Source organism: Montipora foliosa, chromosome 9 (genome assembly GCF_036669935.1).
Source record: "Montipora foliosa isolate CH-2021 chromosome 9, ASM3666993v2, whole genome shotgun sequence".
Classification (NCBI taxonomy): domain Eukaryota; kingdom Metazoa; phylum Cnidaria; class Anthozoa; order Scleractinia; family Acroporidae; genus Montipora; species Montipora foliosa.
In genome coordinates, this window is record NC_090877.1 from 39,734,938 (window position 1) to 39,743,456 (window position 8,519).

The 8,519-nt window shown below is 39.6% G+C and overlaps 2 protein-coding genes across 3 annotated transcripts in view; both read left to right on the forward strand.

Annotated features, from left to right (window-relative positions):
* The window catches only part of LOC137971294 (uncharacterized), a 43,540-nt gene that overhangs the window by 17,318 nt on the left and 17,703 nt on the right, over positions 1 to 8,519 (forward strand). The window contains exon 1 of one of the 2 annotated variants that reach the window (XM_068818100.1): positions 7,725 to 7,888. The exons of the other annotated variant lie outside the window; for it this stretch is intronic. The gene's annotated coding sequence lies outside the window, so the exon portion shown is untranslated. Of the gene's footprint in view, positions 1 to 7,724; positions 7,889 to 8,519 lie in introns of those variants that run through there. 2 annotated transcript variants of the gene reach the window in all.
* The window catches only part of LOC137971297 (uncharacterized), a 70,693-nt gene that overhangs the window by 15,103 nt on the left and 47,071 nt on the right, over positions 1 to 8,519 (forward strand). The gene's annotated exons all lie outside the window — the stretch shown is intronic.

An 8,519-nucleotide genomic window follows, 5' to 3' on the forward strand; every position in this document is an offset into this window, starting at 1 on the left:
TGTATGAGTCAGCGAAAACCTCATCCCGGGACAAGGTGGCAATTTGGAAAAAACTTGCTCAGACCTCGCTTTACAGATTTAGTCCAAGTTTTACCTAATACTACCACCCCTGAGGGCTGTTTTGGATTGCACTTGATCGTTAACCTGAAAAGGAAAAGGCAGTGATGGTGAGTAAACTGTGTTTGAAAGTTGCTAGTCCATTTTTGAACAAGCCAAATCAAAGCATCATTTTCACGCAACCATAAAACAGTATACAGACCTTTGCATACACGGCAGATCTATTTCCCCTCTGGGGCCTTCTCCATTCCAATGCACTCCATGACCACATGGTGGCGCAGTTAGGGTAATCATAGGCAATCATCTTCCCACTTTCTCCTTTAATTTCCTCACAAAAAGAGTAGACGTCACAATCTTCAAATAGAAAATGTCACATTCACTTTAACAGCAGAGGCGTCTAAAATTGATCGAGGTTTTTGTTGACTCATGCATTACACAAAAACACTTTCAACGCAACTTCGTTGCAGCAAAAGTATGGTACAGGAGACGATTAATTTTTAACGCAACATTGCGCGCAACATTTGAGCCTAGGCCCCTGCTCGACAAATCCCGTGGGACAAATACGGTTCTCCGTGGTGCATTCTGGGATGATGTTGCGTTAAAAGTCAACGGCGGGGGTGTTACAGCACCAACTCCAACAAAATTTTGATAGGGATTCAAAAACCTGCGACATGTTGCCGCAACAAGATGTTTCGTTAAAAATCGGTGCGTGTAACATCACCTTCAATGAGCAAGAACAATGGTTCTGCAAGCCCCGCACGTGCCTTTCATATTTTAATGCATTTCTTTGCCGTTCTCTTCCTGACAGTGACGTGAAATGACCAAATTCGCTAGTATCAAAAATACCATTAATACTCTTTGTTTGTCCCTTCAAAATTTTGCCTAAGTATTGTTTCCAGTTTATCTTCAGTTTGGGACCATTGTAAGTCCCAAGAGAAAATAAAAACAATGCTTATGCAAATTTTGGAGTGACAAACGCAGGGTATTATGGTATTTTTGATACCATCCTCGGAGACCCAGGGGCAGATCGCGGAGGCAAGGGAAAGTCAAAACGGGCGAAAGAAAATGGCGACGAAGAAAAACATAGTAGGGCGAGAAGAGCGTCCCCAGGGGCTCTTCTCGCCCTACTATGTTTTTCTTCGTCGCCATTTTCTTTCGCCCGTTTTGACTTTCCCTTCCCTCCGCGATCTGCCCCTGGGTCTCCGAGGATGGTGGAGAACGTGAACACCTGACGATTGTTCTTCAAACTTTCTCTCCAAACATCCACACCGTTCGTAACAGTTTTAATCCTGGAATGATTCCGCACACTTTCCTTGCCGAACGACTTGACGTAATCGCGAAATTATTACACTAACGGGAAATAATACTTTTAGACAACGTTCTTGCATAGGCTCCCTTCCATCAACGAAAAGACGGAAAACGAAACGACGGAACAGAACATCAACTGTTAAGAATCCTAACTGAACAGAGGAGAACGTACTGCATTAGTGTCACCTCCGGTTGAAAAGGATACTTGTTTGTGATATTGCTTTGCGTTGCGAAGTCATGCTATTCCTTTTGAACAATTTTTCCTTTTTCTGAAATTAATTACGCTTAATTTGACACCAATTAATTGAAGATGATAACTAAAAGTAGACAAAATGAGTATGAAGTTATAGGGAGTATTAGTTGAGTCAACTTAAGATCATTGCGGTTAAATGTTTCTCTGTCAATAAAAACGTGGATTAAGTCTACCAGCATCGAACGAAACCATGAAAACAAACAGGTTACACTACTAGCAAACAATTGGTTTAGTGAACCCCACCTGTTGCTGGATTCTTCCATCTTCCTTAACAATCCCATTCTCCTCACCAGAGCCTCGGGTCGACCCAAGGCTCTGGGTAACTCTATGTAGGAGAACATGCGCCGTAGGATTCTTATACCAAAAATGGGCTATTTGAACCTTACGGCCCCTGCTCACTCCTCGTGATAACATGAATGCACCAATTAGAGACGCTTTTGATTGTTCTTCACGAAAACCAATAAGAAGACACTTCGTTTCAGGGTTCCCCAGAGCTCTTCTCTCCCCCAGTCAATAGACCATTTTCGAATTCTCACGGCTGGACTGGATCTAGCATGGAATGGAGGCTAATGCGGGGAAATCTTTTCAAATGCAAATTAATTTGCCCGCATTAGCCTCCATTTCATGCTAGATCCAGTCCAACCGTTAGAATACGAAACTGACCTATTAAGAGAAGAGCTCTGGGGTCGAGATTGTAACAATCCATGCAGTGTATTGTGTTGCGCCTTTGCAAAAAGGTAAAAAGTATAAAATTGCGAAGGAAACAAAATAAATGCTAAATTATCAGTACACGTTTTCTGAACTATTTTCGTGCTTTCTTGGGGTGAAGGAGAATAATGGAATAAGAATCACGGAAATTTTGTGGGGCGGAATAACGGAATGACGACTTCCTTTGAAATAATCGATTTGTCGACCGGAATAAGTAGATTTTTTTCAACAGAAAAGTGATTTTTTTTAGTGGAATAATGGAACAACGAGACTTTTCTAGCAGGAATAATGAACACCCGATTATTCCTTTTCAGCCCCCGAGTGCTTCTACCATTTTTGAGAATAAATACCTCCATAAAACTCAGTATCCTCGCAAACAAGGTAAGGGCGAGGTCACCAAGTGCTCATCAAAATATTGAAATAAGAAAGCTCTGAAAACGCAGATTGCAGATTGTGCAGATTATGCAGAGAGAGTACAATCACTTGTACTGAACCAGAAAGAGGCGTTACGGTGACAAATGAATGACGCCAACATATGTCATCTCCCCGGCTTTGTTTGTATAAATAATTCCCTAGAAACAGTGCATTTTGCAACACACATCCAAGATGTGGGGTTTAACGTGACCTGAATAATCCGGAATTCAATGGAAATTGAAAACAAACTGATTTGAACGCATTTCAATGGAGATGGTATCTGAGACTGAACTCTTCCCCTTCGCCCCTTTTAACCTATTCGCATTTACTTCACATGCACTTACTTGGTACCGTATATCATTATAGTGCCATGGTAGATGTCTTAGGTAAATAGCCCCCTGAGAAGACTTGTGGTTACTAGTAAAATACTAAACCTAGAAAGATTGAAGAAAAGGAAGGGAATCGAGAAACATTGGCTTCGATGCTGACATGTTGATCATTTTCAAGTTCCCTTACAACTTCGGTTACACCACAAGTTTAATTAAGCGTGCACTCTGAGCGTTCTAAGACAAACCTTCACTAGCTTCACTTCACTGGCGATGTTAGTATTTGGATGGGTGACTTCCAAATTTTACTACTTGCTTTCAGAAACTTCTATTTTAACGCTCAAAAATGCGACCTAAGCAAGGTACAGATTTGTTAGCCTGTTTTATGCAAAACAAATCTTGATGCAAAAGTAAATAAATATTGATACACAGTTTTTAGGAAGAGCAGAAGGAAGTTTTCAGGAAGTGCCGATCGCGAATAGAATATTTTGCCAGCAGCAACAAAATTTGCGACATGAAAACAACTTAAATTTTGAAACGAGAATATGAAAGCTTAATACGGTCACCTCGCCCCAGTAAACTCGCCACCACCAAATTGCAATCAGTGGACTCCATGAATTCTAGCATAAATGCAGAAAATACAGAAAACCAACCAGTGTGAAAAATATGGCAGTAAAAGGGAGAAGTTGATATTATTGATGTTATTGTATATTATTATATAGATATTGATGAAATACCAGGATTTCTCCTTTTACTAAAAAATCATATCTTCACCGCGCGCAGTGAACATATCATTTTTATCTTTCACATGTGAGGATATAGGTGTTGTCATGGTAACCAACACGATTAGCCAATAAAACGCGAGTTTTCTTTTCATTGTAAGATACTTTTGTGCTTTAATATAATTCTTCTCTACTACATTAACATTTTTATTGCAAAATTTGACATTATCATGATTTCTTTTTCATAACTTTCATATCTTGTTTTATGTTACACAACATGCGTGTTTTAGCGGTTGGTGTCCACTTTTTCATCATTCCGAAACTGAATAAAACAAGTTGTTTTAAATCTAGACATTTCATCAATATCTATATAATAAACAGAACATTACATGGCCGCTTGGGGATACGAATTTTATCTTCTCGTGTTGAAAGTATCTCTCACTCGTTCGCTTTGCTCACTCGTGAGAGATACTTGCAGCACTCGAAGATAAAATTCGTATCCCCGCGCGGCCATGTAATATCCTCTATTTGACAGGTAGGATACCGTTATTTAGTGGCACTGATGAGTAAAAGAAATTTTCGTGTTTCACAGTGACACTGAGTAAATGGAACTTTTGTCTAACTACATTATTCCCACGAGTTCCCTATGATGATCATGATATTATCACCCTATACCCAGTATAATAAAAGCAACGGTGCCCTCGCGTTTTGTCAACGTTAGAATTCTGCGCGCGCCATGATTTGATAAAACATGTTAAATTATCAAACTAAAAGTAAACCATTTCTAGCGACCTTGCGACTTACTTCCAACACAGGTTTTGAGGCTCTTCCACATAAATCACAGAGGCCAAAAGTCATTACATGTATATTATATTCGTCACTGAACTGAATTGGTGAGAATTTAGTATGTAATAGTAATTGCGAAGGAAGCGTTATTTCCTAGGTCTGCGTTGCGTTTTCTAGGTCTGCGGGTCTGCATTTTCTAGGCCTGCGTTTTCTAGACACCCCTCAGAAAAAGCAGATTGCAGATTGTACAGATTACGCAGATTGAGGACTTTTTCATTTGCTTTTTTATTTGCTTGTACTGAACCCGAAAGAGGCATTACGTTGGCATATGAATGACGCCAACACATGTCATCTGCCTTTCTTTGTATAAATAATTCCTTAGTAGTAGTAGTGCCGCAGGATCTGCGGTTTTACATAACCTGAATAATCCGAAACTCAATGGAAATTGAAAAACAAATTGCAAGAGATAGTATTGATTTGAACGCATTTCAAAAGAAATGGTCTCTGCGATTGAAGTCTTCCCCTCAGCCCCTTATAACCTATTCGCATTTACTTCACGTTAAATACACTAACCTTCACCTGTGCGTCCCCTTCTTCATTTAGATGTACCTTCCTTAAGTGCATCGCCCTGATGTCGTGCATGCTCCTTACTTATTTTACCTGAATTAAAGTCATAATAATAATAATAATAATAATAATAATAATAATAATAATAATAATAATAATAATAATAATAATAATGAAGACGATGATGACATTTCCTTACATTTTGTAAGGACTATAAGAATAAGTTTGTTAGAATGAATATCTGGAAAGCAATAGGAGATAAATTCGCTTTGGACGCGGTTGAAGCCGAAAAAAAATACAAGAATCTCCGAACCACGTATGGGCGATACTTGAGAAAAAAAAGGTCTGTTCCATCTGGTTCTGGGCGTGATGCTGTCCCCTCTCCAGCAGAGTTCAGTAATTTGGATTGGCTGACAAACCACATCAACCAACGACCATCCACTGTTACAAACATGCAGAGTCGCGTTGAAAGCGAAGATGATGCAGATCACGGTGAAGAAGCAGAAAGCCCAAACAATGTCGAAGACTCGCTTGAGTATGAGGAAAGATCAAGTGAGGATGAGAGTCTCTTGCAATCTGAAAGGTCTGTTTCTCCAGCTACTGATTCTCCGTCTTCTTCTGCTGCTGCTAATGGTGGTCAGCCAAAAAGGAGTTCATTTTGTTTGCGAATATCGCGCCAAAATTCTGTTGTCGGACCCAGGAACATCGCTGACGACCGCGCGTCTTCAGTCTTTGAAGCGATCGAGACGATCCGGACGATCATATGGAAACCAGGCTTAAGAAACCAAAATTATTAAAATAACAATGTATCATTGAAATGAATCAGCTCAGTACAAACCGCAGATTGTTCTGCAGCGAAATTATTCTGTGTTTGAATTTTTTCCGATTCAGTTCGGATGTAAGCGGGAAATAAGTTGAAGCACTTTGTTACCAATCAGATGTGGCCAATACAGAAACAAAAACGGGCGAAAATTCGATCAAGATTTCCAGTACTCATGAACATTATTTCAAAACTGGTTTTAATCGTCTTCCTCACATTTGCTGGTAGCCATTCCTGTAATTAACGGTTTCTGTCTTCCTCGTGATCCGCCATCTTGAAACAGAGTTCGTAAGCAATTGTGGGAGCTTGTGATAGCGATCTGTGATTAGTCAACGAACAGTTCACACGCGGCGTTTTGAGAAACAAGTCACAGGGACTTGTCCCAAAAATTCAAACCAGTTTTCACTTCGGTTTTTTTAATAGTTAAGCTGATACCGTTGCCATGGCAGCATGAATAAATATAAACTGGCCTTTAAAATCGTTTTTCCTTATTGGCTAAAATCAGGCGATATTCCGCAAGATTGAGCAGGATAATTGTTTTATTATTCAACACATTCATGACAAAGCACAATTTTCTACTTTTATTGGAAAAAAATCTGGAGAAACTACCATTTTTCTCAGCGACACACAAAGTTACGTAAATCGCAGGATATCCGTTGAGTACGCTCGACGAATATTGAAAAGGTTGGTGTCGTGACTTCGGCTTCGTAGATCATGTTTCGGTCGTTGCATTTTCCGTCCCTGGGGCACATGCTTGAGTTGCGGCAGTTACAATATTGCTATCATTGGTATCATTGGTAGGATCAGATTTGTTGGTCTAGCGGCTTTTAACAAAACACCACAAGAAATTGAGAAGATCAAGAAAGAACTGTGCAAGATATTCCGTGAAAATGACTTAAAGATAACGATAGAAGCAAACAAAACCATCGCAAATTTTCTAGACGTCACGCTTGACGATATATATGCAAATTATGACAGGAGACATTTGACAATTGACTAATTTTTAATTTTGTCTAATTAAAACCCACAATTTCGTACCTCTTTCAAAATTTCCGACGAGCACCCCCGTCCTTTTTATATGGGAGTCCCCCCCCCCTCCCCGGGGATGGTTGCTCTTACAGTGGACGTACATTACGTTATTGTTAGGTTTCATGAATGGCTTGCATGTTCCCTTTGTGAGGTCAAAGGTCACGTCTAGGAAGTTGACGGTTTTTTTGTTTGCTTCGATTGTAAATTTAAGGCCGTTAGATTTTAAAATGTTGCTGACTTTTTGCTTTATTTTCTAAGTTTCTCTTAGTGTTGCCCTTGCATGCAGCTAAACCGTCATCACGGTAGAGGCCTATTTCATCTTTGAATTTTGAGGCGAGTAAGGACAGGATGTATGTACCGACTAGTTCGCAGGTTTTAGCGCCGTCGTATGAACCCATCGTCACATCAAACATGTTGTCAGCATTCCTAGTTTTCTGCCCATGGTGAGTTCTGGTGGTGTAGGATTGACTTTTTTTTAATTAATTAATTTATTTATTTTTACATTTTTAAATTTGTGGCTTGCAATTAGATTGTGGTTAATCTTTGGCTATTTGTCGAAAATATATAATAATTTGTGAAGGAAATGCTTAAAGCCTAAATGAACCGTGAGGTTCTCTAGTTTTTTGACGAACAAATCATCCACCCTGACGCCGCTTCGCAAAAAGATACTATGGGTGTCCTGTGTACTGAAGCCGAAAGTTTGCCCAAGATCCTTTGCCACCGTCTTTCTTGATGGCCTTGATATTCCGTGGCGTCAAGGTTTGCAGCTGAGTGATTCGTTCGTTAAACGTTAACTAAGCTGCTTCTGGCTCTGGTTATTTACCGGTAGTTCTCATGTTCGATGTCAGCTGTATCTCATGAAACTGCGCAATGGTGTGATCATGATTCGACTAAACAGGTAATTTGAGCAATCCACTCTGTCTCTGTGCGGTGATTTAAATTTATTGTAGCTCTCACACTTTGGAGAAAGGTGCAGATATTGTCATTAGAAGATAGAACTCATCTATAGCTACCTTCTATTTTAGAGTGTTTTTAAAAAGACTGAGGGCATGTCTCTAAGTCTAGAAATGTATAACTAAAAGGTTCAAGGACCTCTAAAATCAGTACGCGATGTAGAATGCTAGAACGGAAGAGGGCTTCTAAAATCTCTAAAAGTTCTAAAGTTCTAGAATATCTATGGTCCATGTTGCGAGTTGTTGCAAGTCTAAAATTTCTAAAGCTCTAGAATATGTAAGGTCTTCTAAAGCTCTAGAATATGTAAGGTCTTTGAAGGGTTCGAAAATTATTACGCACACGCTTAAAGAACGAACCATACACATATTCCTCCGTTCACTTTTTAGTCAAGTTTTCATGTCCATTTGTAATTCGTTTGGGAAAGTTTTAGCTCAAACGAGCGCTTGGGCTTCATCAGTAAACGAGTGCTATATTCCTGACACGATCTCGGTAAAAAGTGTAGTTAACCGAACCGTAGAATGCAAGGTAAAATCCTAATCACTGAAACGAGCGCTTAGGCTTAATCAGAAAACGAG